Source organism: Balaenoptera musculus, chromosome 13, assembly GCF_009873245.2.
Source record: "Balaenoptera musculus isolate JJ_BM4_2016_0621 chromosome 13, mBalMus1.pri.v3, whole genome shotgun sequence".
Lineage (NCBI taxonomy): Eukaryota > Metazoa > Chordata > Mammalia > Artiodactyla > Balaenopteridae > Balaenoptera > Balaenoptera musculus.
This window is the reverse complement of record NC_045797.1, coordinates 4131971-4149609: the sequence shown is the minus strand read 5'-3', so window position 1 is coordinate 4149609 and position 17639 is coordinate 4131971. Positions and strand designations below refer to the sequence as shown.

Sequence of the window (17639 nt, the reverse complement as noted above, 5' to 3'; positions counted from 1 at the left end):
ACTGAAAGCACCCACCCTGGCCAGGCAACATAGTAGCCACTTGCATGAGTTCTCTTAGAACAGGAGCTCCTGGTAAGGAACGTGGAACTAACAAGCTACCACCAACGGAAGAATTTGGGAAAGGTCAAAAGGAGGGAGGAGACGCCGGTCCATATGTCCTACCAACCTCCCAGAATCCTTCTCTCTGGAATCCATCTTGGCTGAGCTTTGCATGCACCACCAGGAAGGACCCTGAGCCAGACTGGTTGTCCAGAGACAACCCGGAAAGTAACCCCATCACCATAAAACCCGAGACTGAGAGCCAAGTGGAGAGCAGTCCTCCTGGGTTCCCTCACCCTGCTGCTCTCCACCCGGGGACCCCTTCCCAATAAACTCCCTTGCTTTGTCAGCACGTGTGTCTCCTCAGACAATTCCTTTCCGAGTGTTAGACAGGACCCCACTCTTGGGCCCTGGAAGGCGTCCCCCTTCCTGCAACACCTCCAGGCATCCCCTTTCTAGAGGATTCTGTCCAGACAGCAATCCCCTGGATACATCCCGAGTTGGGGGCTACCATGCTATTTTGTGCTAGTAAATATTCGACTGATGGAAGGGTTATTACTGTTATTATTAATGATAATACTACTTGAAGCCACAGCCAATTTAACTCAACCATTTGGAAGAGCGGCATGGCTCTATTATCCAATTGATAATTTCAGGGTTTTATTCACAGGCACAATCATAAGAAAAACAAGGAGAAGACAGTCCCCCAGTTGTGTACATATGCACAGACTTTGCCTTTTGAGAACATAATTGAGGATGAGAGTCACAGAGAAAAGATCATTAAGAGTTACAAAGAAAGAAAGAAGCTGAAGGCAGCACCCAACCCAAGAGGGTGGAAACAGGCGGGTCCTGGGGGCAGCAGACATCAGGGCAAGGAGATAAAAGGGAGAAGAGGGCACAGGGATGAACTGTGCTGGGAGAAAGCTGCAAGGGAAGTTTCGTCCACCGAAACGTTAGGCAAAAGTGGCAAATATAGCTGCTGGCAGGGTTCCCTTCCCCGCTCCCACCCACCCCATAAACAAAACGTCTCCAGCAAGCCAGGATCTCTAACAATCCACATATCACTAACCAAGGCCCTTAGTGCAGCATGGGTTAGCAACCCAGGCAATTCCTGCCTGTGGTCTGAAGCCCAGCAGGGGTGAAACTGGGAGGGGGTGTGATTTGGGTGGACACGGTGGGCCTTGGCCGGCCACTGATCCCAGAAACAATCCAACTGTGAGGGGCTGGAGGGCGTCAGAGTGTTTGCAAAAGCAAAGACATGCCTGCTCCACGTTGCTGGCAGAATCTGAGCATCGATTTAGCAAAATCTGTCCGCAGAGAAGCAAACAGCTTGGTGGGTTTAGCTAACCATAAATAGACAATTAGAAATATCAAAGGTGAACATTGATCAATCATCAACAAAAATAAACAGATATTTCTAAGAACTTCCCAAGAAGTAGGGCAAGGGGCGGTAAAATTCTTGTCTTGGGGGGAGCTGATAGGTAGATAGATGAAGATCTGATCTTTATGTCTTAGGCTTGACCTTTATTTATCATCTTTGCATTTATGTATGTATGTATGTATGTATGTGTGCATCTATCTATCGTTTATCTAGCCATCCATCTTTCTAATTTTCTACTTTTTCTTATACTAGCCATACACCTTTGTAGGTAGAATCTATTACATCTTGGATTTTCCCACAGAACCTACAGGAGAATTCCTGTAGGTTTATTTATTCTCTTTATTTATTCTCCTACATACAGGAGAATAAATATGTTTTGAATGAATACATAAGTAAGAGCATTCCTGATAAGACTCAATAAGGAAATGAACAAGACACAGATTCAGAATCAGTACGGTTACTTAAAAATGATACAGTGGTGAGATCATGCCCTCCTTTAACCATATTCAGTAGCTTCTGATTCTTGTTCTGTTGTGCCATTGCGGGACCTGCTTGTAGGGTAATGTAACTGAGGTCTCCTGGCCCATAGATGCTACTGCCTTATAAGGTCAACTTCTACTCAGAAATAATAACAGCTAACACTTATGTGCCAGACACTGTTCCAGGTGCATTTGGAAGATTAACACATTTAAACCTCATACCAATCCCATGAAGCAGGTGATGTTATGCTTTTCGTGTTACACACAGGGAAACCTTGCACAAATAACTAACTTGTATAAGATCCGAATGTAGTGAGTGAGGGTGCTGGGAGTGGAACCCAGGATTCTAGATTTACGGTCTGCATATTCAGGTGTTTCTGTCTCTGAGCATCACTCTTTTCCTGTGTTTTGTACAATTTCTTGGAAGTCTCTGTTGCTTACCACTCGTAAGAAATAGTCCTAATACTAGGACAATAATTTTCAAATCCCACATTTCAATTATGACGGGGGATTATAACTAAACACCTAATACCTGTCCAAATACTTGTTCCACACTCCCCAAAAGATGAACACTAAGAGAATATCCCAAACATTCTGGATGGAACAAACAAGCTAAGCAATCATTATATTTTAGCATATATTGCACACCTGCATGGGCTCTCTAAAATAAAGGAGGTAGGTTTATCAGATAGTTTTATTTCTTGGTACCCCAAATACCAATGCAAGATGTGAGAGAGTTCATTCAACCCTTAAAACCTACAAGGTCGAATTAGGTTTCTGTAGAGAAATCAGATTGTTTGGTAGAGCCGATTTTTAATTACATTTATAACATTTATTTCAAAGTATAATAAGCATATTATATATGAAAAATGATGCATTGGAGGAATTTAAGAGTTAAAGAGGGACTTCCCTGGTGGTCCAGTGGTAAAGAATCCACCTTCCAATGCAGGCGACGCAGGTTCGATCCCTGGTCGGGGAACTAAGATCCCACATGCTGCGGGGCAACTAAGCCCATGTGCCACAACTATTGAGCTTGGGTGCCTCAATGAGAGAGCCTGCATGTTACAAACTACAGAGCCCATGTGCGCCGGAGCTCGCACGCCACAACTAGAGAGAGAAAACCTGCACACCACACCTAGAGAGAAGCCTGAGCTGACCGCGAGCCATAACGAAAAGATCCTGCGTGCCTCAACAAAGATCCCATGTGCCACAAAGACCCAATGCAGCCAAAGAAAAAAAAAGGAGAAAAAGTTTAAAAAAGAGTTAAAGAAAGATTTAAAATGTTTTAAGATGTTTGAGGAGTTTAAGAGGATGAAGGAAGGGAGAAAAGAAAGAGAAAAAGAAAGAAAGGAAGGAAGGAAGGAAGGAAGGAAGGAAGGAAGGAAGGGAGAAAGAAAAGAAAGAAAAGAAGGAAAGAAGGAAAGAAGGAAGGAAGGAAGAAAGAAAAAGGAAAAAAGGAGGGAGGGAGGGAAGAGGAAGAGGTTGGGAGGAGAGAATAAAAGTGTAAAGTCCATTTAAAAAGGTGCAGAAGATGTGGTTCTTGCAGACACCTGAAATGAATTGATTACTAAATTAGATTTGGCTCTAAATCTTCAAAACATAAGGCGAAAAGGAACTATATCATGAAATAGTTGTATTATTATATTAAACAAATATTACACCCTTTACTTTCATATACTATACGTATTATGTTTAGAAGTACTTGTTATATCTTCAAGGCATAGTTTATTCACAGTGCTAAATATAACTGAACACAGATATTCACATTCCACTTGAGTAAGTCTCTGCTTTTGTATGACAAATATAATGTAAGTCAGTCTCTGGAGCCTTCTGAATTGAATTATCACATCACTGATACCTTGTTATTAAAGACATCTTAGATTAAGATAAAATACCACTTGATGCTGAAAGGTAAGCTGATCAACTAATTACTTGACAAGTTTCAAAAGAGATTCCCTGAAAACAAATAGAATGAACATTTTTGAAATTGAAATATAATTATAAAGTAATGAATATTATGTAGCACGTAGATCCTTGAGTATTGACATTAAACAGTCAAATGCGTGCCTGGGAAATGGCGTGAATTTCCCCAGGCAAATGCTTTCTCAAAAGGTTTTTCTAGGATGGCTTCGGTAGGTGGAGGTCTACACAGGATTTTGCTGTCCGTGGGAGCCATGGGCGTTGGACACACCCTGCACAGCTGTCAGGGCGACATTTTAAACACACTCAGCTTGTGATTGTCCAGTCAATTAACTGATATCTGAGGAGCAGGAATGAGGAAAGAATCTTACTCTCTATATGTGCAAGGCAGTGTTCTTCCCCCAAGAAGCTAATCTCATACAGGTCAATTAATCTCTCTACACTTCAGTTTCTACTTTTGTTTGTCATTTGAAAATGGGAAAGATAATTTCTATCTCATTTATTCATTCACTGGACTCATATTATTGAGGGAACTAACAGACACAAGGTCCTTGCCCTTCATCTAGTACAGGAGACAGATAATAAACAGGTAAGGACATAGCACATCCAGTAGTGATGATTGCTATGAATCCGAATAAAGCATGGCAGTGCGGGCCCCAGATACTGGGATGAAGCTTGCTATTATATGAAGGTTCCTTAGAGAGGACCTTATATGGAAGAGACTACTTGAACAGAGAGCAGAGGACATGTGAGTATCTAGAGGGACATGGCTCTAGGCAGAGGAAGCAGCAGCTGCAAAGGCCCTGAGGTGGGGCTTCCTCACATGTTGGAGCAAGAGTGAGGAGGACACTGTGGCCAGGAGGAGATGAGTGAGAAGAAGCATTGCAGGGGGTGAGATTGGAGAGGCAGGAGGAAGCCGCATGTTAAAAGGACACTGGCAAGAATCTCCCATTGCAGCAAAACAGTGTAGCCTGTAATTCTCCTTTTTACAAATAAAAATGCTGGACGTAACACACCAAACAAACAAAAAAGACTCTGAAAGATGATGGAAAGTAGAAGGTGGACTGTGTAGGGTCTCTGGGACATGAGGAGCGGAGTGGCTTGTGCTGAGTTTCCTTTTTGTTCTTATATATCCTGGACAGTACCCTGCATGCCCAGCAGGAGCCTCCATCCAGAATCACCAATAGGCACTGACAAAAAACCCCCCAAAAAACAAAACCCCAAAGAAAAGCCTGTTTCTCCTAACCAAAGGACTGAGAAAGGGTGACCTATCAACAGAAGACCTTTTTGGAAATACCCCTCTCCCCCTCCCCCCCATATCGTCCAAATACCTGTGAAAGCTATACCCTCGCTGCACTCCTCTAGAAACTGGTAGTGAGCTCCTCTCCCCTCACCTGGAAGTGTTGGTGGGGCCCAGCAGAGAGCTGACCTTTCATGCCCCCACCCCATCCTGCAAAACGAAGCGTGCTCAGATTCCCCTGCCGGCATGGTGGTAGCAGGATCTAGCCTCAGGCTGAACCTCCATCCCCACCTAGCACCAAGGAGACTTAACAAGGTGGTTGGAAGCAGGGCTAGTCACTTCTCCTCCCTGCCCCTCTGGTATCAGCAGAGCCCGGTGAGGAGTGATCTCTACACCTAACATCCTACTTAATGCTGAAAGACTTTGCCTCTCAGATTGGGAACCAGGCAAGTACACACACTCTAACTACTCTTATTTAACATAGTACTAGAAGTTCTAGCCACTGCAATAAGGCAAGAAAAAGAAACAAAAGGCATTCAGATTAGAAATAAAGATATAAAACTGTTCCTATTTGAAGATGACATAATTGTTTACATAAAAATCCCAAGGAATCTGAAAAAGAAACAAACAAAAAATACCCAAATAAACAAAAAATAAGCAAAAACCCTTCCAGAGCTAATCAGTAACTTCAGTGACATCTCAGGATCAGATCAGCTCACAAAATTCAATCACATTTCTATATACTAAAAATCAACATATAGAAAGCAAAATTAAAAGCATACTACCATTTATAAACACTCCAAGGAAAATTAAATGCCAGATATAAACTTAACAAAACATGTACATGATCTGTACACTGAAAATTACAAAATGTTGAGAGAGGAATCAAGGAACACCTAAGTAAATGAAGACATACAATGTGTTTGTGGGTTAGAAGATTCAAGTAGTAAAGATGTCAGTCCTTCCCAAATTGATCTACGGATTTAATGCAATTTCTATCAAAATCCCAGCAAGATATTTGTAGACATAACAAGCTCATTCTAAAATTAATATGGAAATGAACAGACCCTAAGGTAGTTCCAACAATCTTGAAAAAGAAGAATAAAGTGGGAGAAATCATTGTTTAGATATGAAGGGCTATTATATAGCGATAGTAGCCAAAGTAGTGCGGTATTATCAGTAGGATAGAAACATAGATCACTGATAGAGAGTAGAGAACCCAAAAATAGTCCCCCAAAAATATGGCCAAAAAATATTTGCAAAGGTGGACAAACAAACAAGGTTAAGACAATATCTTGGACTGAATTGTGTCCCCCTGAAAATTTATATGTTGAAGCTCTATTCTCCAGATAGAGGGAATCACAAGAGGAAATTTTTAGAGTTAGGAAACAGTGCTATTCCAAATGTGAATCACCTTTTCTAATTAGAAAACACTTAATAACCCTGGCTTGCTTGGGGTACGTTTGCTATGTTACAGGAGTTACGCAAAATGCTTCATATGTAGTTCTACATTTAATCTTTAAAACAAACTTGTGAAATAAGTCTACTATAATATTTTGATTTTCCCACAGATAGGTAAACTGAGTCCTAGAGTGTCTAAATAATATTGTCTCCTTATGACAAAGCTAATAAGTGTTAGAACAAGTACTCAGTAACTCTGAAGCCAGCTTGAGCACCAGCTTGTCTTAACCTGTGGCTTCAGCTTCACCCCAGCCTCTCTCCCTGGTCCCCATGCCCTAGGATGGGCTTCCTTCTTCCTAGGCATGTCTTCTGATTTCCCATTTCTATTGCATTGTTCATGTCAGGGTCCACCTGCAACAAGCTTCCTTCCAGCCCTTTATTATTCAATTCTTCCTCACGAGCGATCTGGTATAGGTTCCTCCTTATACATGTTCTCTGCATACAGCAGGACTCACTAAATGGCCCTATACTTATTAATCTCCACCTGGATGAGTGGTGACTTATGAGAACTGATTTGAAACAAATATTTTATGCATTTTTGATTACCAAGCACATTCATTTCAACACAAGCCCTCAAAATCATCTGTGACCTTTAAGAACATGTTGGTAAACCAATCTTAGCTTGTTTTCACTGATCCAGAAAACTCTCTGGGAGTTTCCAAGTGAATAAATAAGTCATTGCCCCTACTTGATGACAACCCATCCTCTCAAATTCCTTTGCTTTCGTGTGACATTTGGCAGACAAATCTGGTACATCTGCACTGCAGCTTATGAAGATTATTCTAGTCTCTGTACTCACAGGGCACTAACAGGAAAAGGACGATTCAGACCTTGGTGGTGTTGGCATGTGTATCTTTTAGGTCTCAACTATGCAAAGAAAATAAGCAGGGAAAAACTAAAAGAGTTAAGTTTAGTGGGCTCAGAATCTCTTTATATATATGCTTATATATGAAAGTGCTTACTTATTGGGCCAAGGTCCAGAATATGAGCTCAGTTTGGTACCATCCAGCCACTTCCAACACCTGCTTGCAAGCTGCAGAGGCTTCACAGATGAGAAGTATCTTTGCTCGCTACTTTTCAGAAAGTCCTTTATCATGGGGGTGGGTGGGAGAGTGGGTGTTCAGTAATTTGGTTGATTCTGTCAAATTCATTCCCCTGTTAAAAAGATTTCTTGAAAAAAGATAGGCAGCAAACTTTATTCAAAGGGAGCTATCATGAGACAAAGTGGAACCACTGCAATGGGATTTTGCAGTAGGAGAGAGAGATAGGGTTCAATTCCAAATACAAGGAAAAGTGGGAACTTATACCTAAGGAGCAGGACATGTGTGTGTGTGTGTTTGGGGGGTGGTGTCAGTGGATGGAAAATTATTGGGAAGAAACACCAGGGATAAGGAGGGTGGAGGAGAAACCTGATCAAATATCAAGGATGACCAGAGAGCAAGGATGGGAGGTTCTGGTAAACTGACGGAGCAGGATTCTTGCTAAAATTGGACAACACAGAGATGAGCATGGAAGTCCCCCAGACAGGGCCTCTTTGAGAAGAGAGTTCAGAAGTGCCTGAGTGGAGTTTGGTCAAGCAGAGAATCTCTGTGCTCCTGAATCCAGGAGAACTGCAGAGGGAAGCAGTCGGGCGTTCTCCCAGAGCCCTGCATTTTAGCCAGTGTGTCTGCAGAGTATACCTTTATCCACATCTGCATCTTCACTGGGGGCCTCTGGATCAAAACCACAGCCCATTCACATAGGGAGACCAGATATTCCAATGCAATTGTACATCTGCCCATATCTGTGACATCCATGTGTGTACCATTGAATACCTTTCCGGGGAAACATGTTCATGGAAAAAAATATGAACTAAATCACGTTTTCCTTCTCCTCCTCCTAACAGTTTGCCGCAGTTTCCTCAGCTGTTGTGCCTCTGAGCGTTAATGACTAGGGAGACAAATGATTCTCTTCTATGGCTATTTCATGTGAGAACAATTCCATTCTGGAACTTCGTGCCGACATGGCGGGCTATTGTCACATCATCTGCCATAGCCATTCACCTCTTTCACAAAGTGACTGTCTTCAAAGAGCCTTTAGAAATGACTTAATTCCAGGATTGGCTGCTTTCTATCACTAAAGCACAGGTAACCAATATCTGAGATTTACTAACTCATCCACACACTAGACACATGTGTTCAATACAGTGAGAAGTTAAATACAGAGTGTTTTCACACGCCAGAGTGATGAGCATTGTAATGGAAGAATCGTGTAAGGAAAGCTGCACACCTGGTTTGCTGGTAGACATCCAGAGGTGCGAAAGAATCTTCTCGTCCAGCGGTCCCCAACATTTTTGGCACCAGGGACCGGTTTCCTGGAAGACAATTTTTTCATGGACCGAGGTTGGGGAGGGGATATGGTTCAGGCGGTAATATGAGCAATGGGGAGCGATGGAGAGCTGCAGATGAAGCTTTGCTCATGCCTGCCACTCACCTCCCGCTGTGCAGCCTGGTTCCTAACAGACCACGGACCGGTACTGGTCCACAGCCCGGGGGTTGGGGACACCTGTTCTAGTCCAAAGTCTGGTACATAATAATTGCTCTTGCTGTTACAGTAATACTCACCAAAATTCCCTTTCTTCTTTTGTTTACAATGAATGGCAACATTTATTTTTGACAGCTAAACCATTTGTTGAGAATAGATAAATCCATACTGGTGAGAGAGAACTAGGTATATTTTAATATATAATTAATTGAAGAACAAATGTGTCCAATAATCCACAAATGCTATATGTGAGATTTCTCTGTAAAACTTTTGATTTCTCTCTGTGGATTATGTGATGGACAGCCTCAGGTCATTCCCATCTAACTACTTTTTATTCATATGGATTTAAATCTTTTTTCTGACTGTAACAGGATATTTTAGGGTGTAATTATAGACAACGTGGGCCCAGTTGACTTCCCTCAAAGAAGTTACAGCCATACTTTATTAAGGGTTTCATGTAAAAGTGGAGTGAACCACGTTCTTAGAATAAGCGATTCTCCATTAGGACCATTGATGGAATGACAGTGATTTTTCTATAAGTTAAACTTCCGTTCTCAATAAAACATCTAATTCCCCTCCTGTGCAGAAGGAGGTAGTTTAAGGTGAGGGACACGTTTTGAGACTTTTATTTTAGAACCCGGGAAAGCCTAATGTTGCTCTTACTCTCTGCTATCTTTTCTTTTTCTTGTGCTCATTCAATTCTTGTCGAAGACAAAGGCTGTGCTTACTTCTGTGTGTAATAGTGCATTTGGGAGTGGGGGAGCTTGCAGTCTGGGTACCGGACTGTTCTGATTGCAGGAGCTATTGTTTTAGTTGTTAGTGGTGATACCAACAATGTACTCAGTGACCTGGCAGACAAGAGTTAAGAATTTATCTTAAGGGTGCAGAGGATAGCTCACAAAATAGCACAAAGATGACCAACATTTAGCACTGTTTTGTTTTTTAAAACTACAGCTACCTGGCGAAAAATATTGGTGATAACATATCACATAATAATTGTAATCTTTAAGTGCTCTGTGTTATTTCTCTGGGGTTTAAAAGAGATTGGGTTTCTTACAGAATGTCTGAAAATGTTAAAGGCTCTCTCAGGAAAAATACTTAACAGTGCAGATTGTGTGTGTCTTTTTTTCTAAAGCATATTACCTGGATTGAATTTGGTGATGGTAGTCATTATGAAAAACTAGATCAACACTCTTGCTAACTGAATTCAACAAGTATATATTTTTAAATGTGATCTAAATATCTTAGTTTTAAATAAGCATGGTTGAGGATAGAATTTCAGATACATGGAAGGATTGAGTGTAAAATATGAAAGCATCACCATCAATATCACTAGCACTAAAACTGCAAAGAAAAAACAATGGTTTAACTATTTTTAGAATGAGCAAAGGATTTCTAAGTATGAAACTGATGACCCAAATTATATAGAAAATTATTCATCTATTTGATTAAAAATTAAGCATTTCTTTACACCAAATCTTTCACAGACAAATTTAACTTAAAAATTAAAAATTTATCATATATTTATGATAAATGTAAATAAAGGTTAACTTTCTGGTCAATCAATAAAAAAAGCACAGATACTTTGAGAAAAAAAGCATATGAACCACTAATGCTGTTCACTCTCGGTCTAAATAGTATCACTCGGTCCAGTGCATGCTCAATATCTTACTGGTTTGAAACCCATATTCCTCCAGCTGCTGGGACTCCCTTCTCCCCGTGCCTAAACATCTAAGCACCAGGACATTAATGCTGGGTTTGCCTCACGTAGACAGAAAAAGAAAAATCAGAAACACGGTACAGGGACATGAACACACATTAATTTGCTCCATGCCACATTACTAAAAGTGATTTTCTAAGTGTTTCAGCCTAACAAATAATCCCAGTGCATTTTTTTTAAAAAAGCCTTTCAAACATATATTGTCAGGGTTACTCATACTGACTAATGGAAAGCCATTATTTCCCTTGCAAGCATACACAATTGCAAACGGTCTGCTTTTGGCCGAAGAATCTACATCCTAACCTCTGGAATTGTGCAGTGCCCTCTTCCTAGTGCTATTCAGCTTGCATCTCTGTAACTTCCCTATTCTTCCAACCCCTTCAATCCTACATAACTTAGCAGGCACAAGAGAAAAGAAACAAATGCATTCCCCTCATCAGATAGCATTACACGCCATTCTCTGTAGAAAGTAGCCTTGACCCATCTTAAGATTGTTTGCTTCTATTTTCTGGCACCTTCATCCAAATAGGACTGTTATTATTCATCAAATTTGCAGCATTCTTTTCCTTCTGTGTCAGCCAAGGATCTGTTTCTAGCCTTTTCCCTCTCTACTTCTAAGAAGCCAACCAGCTTGCAATTCTACGAAGTCAGTGGAAATTGCACGCTCATAGCAGCAGTTGGGGGCACAGAGCAACACAGGATGTCAGTCAAGAATAGATGAGCACATTATCAATAACATCAGTGTGTTAGGACCTCCCCTCGGCTAAGTGGTTTGCAAGAGCCTACTTAAAGTGATAACTTAAAAAAGAAATAAACTGTAGATTTAGCTTCTGCACACTCAGCTTTCTAAAATGATTATTATTATTTTGTACATATGAAAGAATAGAGAAAGACTACTCTCTCTTAGAGAACAGCAGTATCAGAATAATGTTTGCCTGTTAAGCTCAAGCTTAAACTACTATAACATTGATTTGCACACTTTGCACCAGCTGAACACTAATACTTAAAATTGGCCTCACTCAGACGCAGCTTAGACTCAATACAACCAGCTTCTACCATGTAGCTTAGCGACTCTTTCCCAAGATCTAGCTGGCAGATGGGGTAATGGCTTCTGGCAAAGGATCCACGCCTTTAGCCTCTATTTAGGTTCTTGATTTCAGACCCATTGCTGGTGGTTAAGAGCCAGGAAACTTGGAAACCGTCCATCTAAGTGCAAACGCTGGTTCCACTATTTACTAACTGTGTTATTGTGAGCAACTTATTTCCTTTCAGTGTCCCTCCCTTACCCCATCTTTAAAGTGAGGATAAGAATAGTACCTACCTCGGAAGATTGCTGTGGGGTTAATGAGGGAGAATATAGTCAATTGCTGGGAACAGTGCCTGGCACATAGTATGACCTGTCGTCATCGTCATCACCACTTACCTATTGGCTGACTTTAGACTCTTCCTTCAGGAGTTGTGTGCAGTGGTAAAGGAGAAACTCTGTAACCCTTAACCTTCCCTCTGGGTATCTGTGGGGCTAAAGTCCAAACACATCAGCAATTGCCAGCTTTATAGACGCTGTGGGGGTCTCCTAGTCTTCAGCTGAGTGCTGTCTGTCTACGTGGCTGAGGATCTTGTCTTTCGACACTGCTGCTTCCCTCAGCAGCCATGCCTTGCTCCTGAGGGTGGTCCAAACGCCCAGGGTGACTTTGCCTTCTAAAGACAATAGCTTAGGCTATTAAAAAATTAATAGACAACATGCTTAAGCAGCTTGTCTGAAAAAAGCCTGTATACTAATAGTTACAATTGCTATGCCTATAGAACTATATTTACTGAATACTTACTCTGTCTAGGAACTTTCCTAGATGCTTTACATACGTTTTCTTCAATAATCCTTTTAATAAGTCTATGAAGTGGATATTACTATTGCTGACATGCTGCAGATGAGGAAATTAAGACAGAAAAATTAGATAATTTACACAATGTCAAGCAGCAGTTAGTTCAATGCCAGAGCCAGGAAAAGAACCTATATCTAAGTCTGCAATCAAGATGGCAACTGTAATGCCACACTACATCTAATGTGGTGTAATGGCATTCTGAATTGCACAGAGAGTGTCCTTCCTCTGAAATTTTCCACGAACACTGATCAGGAAGACAAGCGTACCTGATAGGGTTTGATTATTGACCTAATTTCCTCATTCTCTGGATGCTCGTCGTGGAAGTGTGGAATTTCTGGACATGCACCTTTTCAGTTATACCTGATTCTGCCAAAATGCCCTCCAGAGTGGCTGCACTAAATTATAATCCCGTTAACTGTGTTTGAGAGTCTTGTATCTCTACAGCTGCACCAACACTGGATGTTGTCAGGCTTACTTTTTTTTGGCTAACACCTTAGTATCTCTTTCTCATGTTAAACCTCTTCTACTTCCTTTAATCAGTGTGTGTCTTTACTTTGCTACATGGTTAATGCTTTCATTCTCCAGAATCCTCCTACTCTTTATAATAGCACACATAAATGGAAATAATATTTCTTGAAAAAGAGGAAAACAAGCTAAGCTCTGAATTTATTTACTGTCCCATAGGAATAATCAGGATTGTATCAATATTATCATCTGTATTAGGTGTTCTCTTTAGATAACAAACTTCAAATGTATAAATAATTTTTAAAAAGATTCCTGGAGACAATTTGTTTAATTCCAACCCTGTCCCCGAGATGTTTAATAATAACCTTGGATGCCTTGGAGTCAGCAAGGATAAAATCATGCTTGAATCACCTGTTCTCTTTCTCTCTATTTATATGGACCTCTGGGATGAGTACACATTTGCCTTCTGGCCAGTAGGCTTTGTTTGGTAATATCAGTGTAACTTTCTTATTTCTGACTTTATCTTCAAGTTGGGATTTAAGATCCAGACAGTAACTAATTAATAGGAAAGAAAGTGTATATATTTTCATGGGGAACGTCCACATTTTTTATTACATGCTGTTTATTTAATTCTTTCTACTTCTGCAGTTTCTAAGTTTCCAACTTCAGGCCAAAATTGGTTTTGAGTTGACCCCTATTAAATTTAAACCTCTGTCATTGCTCTCCTTCACACACACACACACAGTGTATCAAGAAAGTAGTTCAGAAAGCACATTCCATATTAATGTGTCATGTAATTAAAGTACTTTCTGATTCTTTACCTTAAAATAGTGTCTGATGCTTTGAGTCCTTGGAGTGACTTGGAGGTGAACCAGGAAGAGAGGCGTCCATTGATTACCTACAGCGTCCTCTTCAACAATCCTGCCCAGAGATTCTACCAAGCAGGTAACTCGAAAGTCTTATTCCCTCTTCTTCCTCTTTTCCCACCCAGGGAGCTCCTACTAGCAATCCTTCTGTTCCTGTTCGGTAATCACAAGACTTTCCAGAAAGAAAATATAGCAATCCATTACTGAAGAGTTGTGGCCTCCGCTCTCAAAATAGCAAAGTTATGTGGCCAGTTCAGAAAATAAAAAGACCACCTTGGACTTTGAATACGTGTTGTATGTTCCAAAAACTTGGCTTTGGGAGGTCAAGGATGCTTTCAAAGTTTGGTGTCAGATGCTCACCGTCAGAACCTAAGCATGTTCCTTAATTACTCACATGGGACGACAGGGACTCTTGGATGACAGAAACAGTTTTCTGAAATAGTTACAAATCATTTAGAGTCATACATAATGATTAAGGTGAGTGATTCTGTGAGGAGTCAAAAATGAGGGATTAATTCCAAGACGGGAGTATAAAATGGAACTTACTGAAGAAAATAGATTATTTTCTTCATCGTGTTATACAAACCAACCATTTGGATTCTGTGTGTGTGTGTGTGTGTGTGTGTGTGTGTGTGTGTGTGTGTGTGTGTGTGTGTGTGTATGTGTGTGTGTATGTGTGTGTGTGTGAATAAAGCTAATGCTTGGAAAAAATAGATGGCTCACTATGGCCATTCAACATGTTTTCTAGAGAGACATGATCAACCGTCTTTCTGAGTCCTCTCATGTTTTAGGGACATGGCTCATGGCTTTTACCTCCCCAGTAGCGTAGGTTCATTGAGATAAGATCCTGTCCATCCACCATCATTTCCTCTCTTCATGGCCTAGTCCATTGCCTTGCACACCATGGGTACCAACTGATTTTATCTAAGTGAACAAATGAATGACTCTGGCTCCAAGTCTTGGTCTGGGTTTCTGAGTGCACTTCTCTTTCACACTGTCTGATCAACTTCGATGCTGGTTTTTATTTCCCACCCTATGTGGACCCCATTTTTTTTCCTTTGCTGAACAATGCTTTCAAGCCTACTTTCCAGGGAACATAGCAGAAATGTCTCAACAAGTGTTTCCTGTTATATACTACAACCCTTCTGAAGGAAAAGAAATAGGATTTGATGACTGATTGGATCAGGGGATAATCTCTCGCATGTCAGGTCTTTTAGGACAGTTGGTGTCTTCGTGTAATTAATCTTGTACCACCTTAAGGGGACTATGCAACTAGGCAGAATTCGATGTTCTAGTCCAGGTGTCCAGTTATTGGTCAGAATCTTTCTATCTTCCCCTGGTCAGCTCTTCCTTTCATTCTCTTCTAACTGGCTTATAATGGATAAAAGTACTATCCCTGAAATAAAAAACAAACAAACAAACAAACACCTGTTAGATATTAGATCCATCTCTTCCTAATTGGCAAGTTTCTTGATGTAGTTAAGCTTCAGTCTCCTTTCTTCTAAATCCCCAGTAAAAGTATCTACTTCCCATGGATGCTCTAAGTTTGGAATGAAAGGATGCTTGTAAAAGGCTTTATTGGGTAACTGGCACCTCAGGTCCTCAATACCTCAATACATTGCCACTCCATTATAACTATAACAACTCTTTCTGCAAAGCAAATCATTCAAAGCTTCTCCTTGGTTTTCAAATGTCTCTCTGAGTAGATGGTCTTCGTTCCACTCATCTTTCAGAATTTATTCATTCTCCTCGTACAATCTCATCTATGCTCATGGCTCTGGTTCTCTCTATGCTAAATATTGCCAACTCTCTGTCTATGGGCCTAATCTTTCTTCTGGCCTTTAGACCTATTTATCCAAACTGCTGTTTAACATCTCTACTTGGGTGACCTAAAAAGTCCTTCACATTCCATAAGCCCAAAACTTAAGCCATGATCTGCCTTAACATGATCAGCAGAGTGAATGTATTGCCGCACACCCCACTGTACACTCCAGTCCAATTTTTCACACTGTGTGGAGAGTGATATTCCTAAAGCATACATCTATCTATGCATTCCTGTGGTTCCCCATAACACTTAGGATAAAAATATAAATTTCCTTAGCACCACTGGTTTCCAACTCTGTCTCTCCCTCTCGGCCCTGTTCTCCCTTCCACTGACAACCTTCCCTTCACCACTTATCCACTACACATAGTGTGATTTGACTAACTATCTTTTAGGTAATCTAATTTCCTTACTAGCAGAGCCCTGGTTCTGTTTGTAGTTGCAAATGTCCAACTTAAAACAAAAGGAAACCAAACAAACACAAATTAGGAGTGGCCTTGTGATATATATGTGGAAACGTGCTTATGATTTCTGTGAAAGTTTTGGTTTCCTGATATAGTTGCCGTGCTGCTTCTTCTTGCCTGGGATTTGGACAAAATGCCCAGAGCTGCAGCTGCCACCTTGACTCTCAGATAATCATAGTGATGGTAAAGGTTTGGTCATTGTTGCCAATCCCATTGCCAAATCTTTCTTTATCTGCAGATCAGGTATTTGAGTAGGAAACACTTCCGAGGGTTGAATAGCGGATAAAGATGTTGAAGTCTTTACTCATTACTTTGTAAAGGAGTCTAGGTTCGCATAGGAAGCTCCCATTCTCTCCAACCCACAAACCTAAATGCAATAAGACGCGTGTTATTTTACAGAACTGTTAGCAGCCAGCCACCACTGTTTACGTTTAATGACAGGGATTAGCAATTTTCAATTTCATTAGCAGATACAATGGTGACAATAACTGCTTTTTAATGAGCACTGTTCTATGTATATTATCACATTTAATTATTGTAATAATCTCATATAGTAGGCATTATTATCTCTATTCTACAGATCAGGAGACTGAGATTAAGGGAAATAAAGTGCTTTGCCCAAGTGTATTCAGTTTAAGTCAGGACTTAAACGCAGAGACTTAATATTTCTGATCCCAAACCTATGGCTTTAACTATAATCTTGTGTTGACTTCCACACATGGGCAAGCCTACGCATTATCTTATTTAACATTTGTCTGGCCTTACATCCTCAGGAGGTTAACCGTGTTTTTGTAAATGCCACGTTTTCTACTTCTGAGTCAAGTACACATGTGTAAAATAAAAACTTATTGGTCCATTTACTCTAGAACAAGGGATGTATCCTCCACCAGTCTTTATATCTACCCAATATGAATGGAATGGGGCACGATATTATAAAAACGCTGTATTCATTGGTTTTTGGCAACATCGCTAATCACTCCCTCTCTCTTGCATTCTGTTCAGCTTGTAGATACTGCTTTTTTTTTTTTTTTGGCTGAATCAACATGTGAACCTCATTTTGCAGGATTTGTTAAAAATATAATTAAAATGTTGTATAAAGGTTTAGGCCAAATTGGCCTGGATCCTAGAACACACTCTAAGCAAAACCTCAAGGAATATATGTTCATAGGAAAGGTTTGCTCTCTGGAATCTCCTCCCACTTGCTTTAACCTGATATTTTGCTTATTCTGCTATGAAATTCCTCGGAGGAGTGAAACAGTAGCTTGCCTCATTAAGACGCATCATTTACAAGATGTTGACAAATGTTGGCATTTATCCTGTTAACATAATAAATGTGAGAAAAATGACCATTTGGCATAGATAGTTCCGTGCAAAACACA

At 40.5% G+C, this 17639-nt stretch overlaps 1 protein-coding gene across 4 annotated transcripts in view; it reads left to right on the top strand.

The window, feature by feature from the left end:
* TMEM182 (transmembrane protein 182) overlaps positions 1-17639 on the top strand; it is a 373493-nt gene that overhangs the window by 342466 nt on the left and 13388 nt on the right. For 2 of the 4 annotated variants that reach the window (XR_005022394.1, XR_005022393.1), the window contains one exon: positions 14100-14451. The gene's annotated coding sequence lies outside the window, so the exon portion shown is untranslated. Of the gene's footprint in view, positions 1-13939; positions 14452-17639 lie in introns of all 4 variants that reach the window. The other 2 variants (XR_005022392.1, XR_005022391.1) reach the window with 2 other exon arrangements.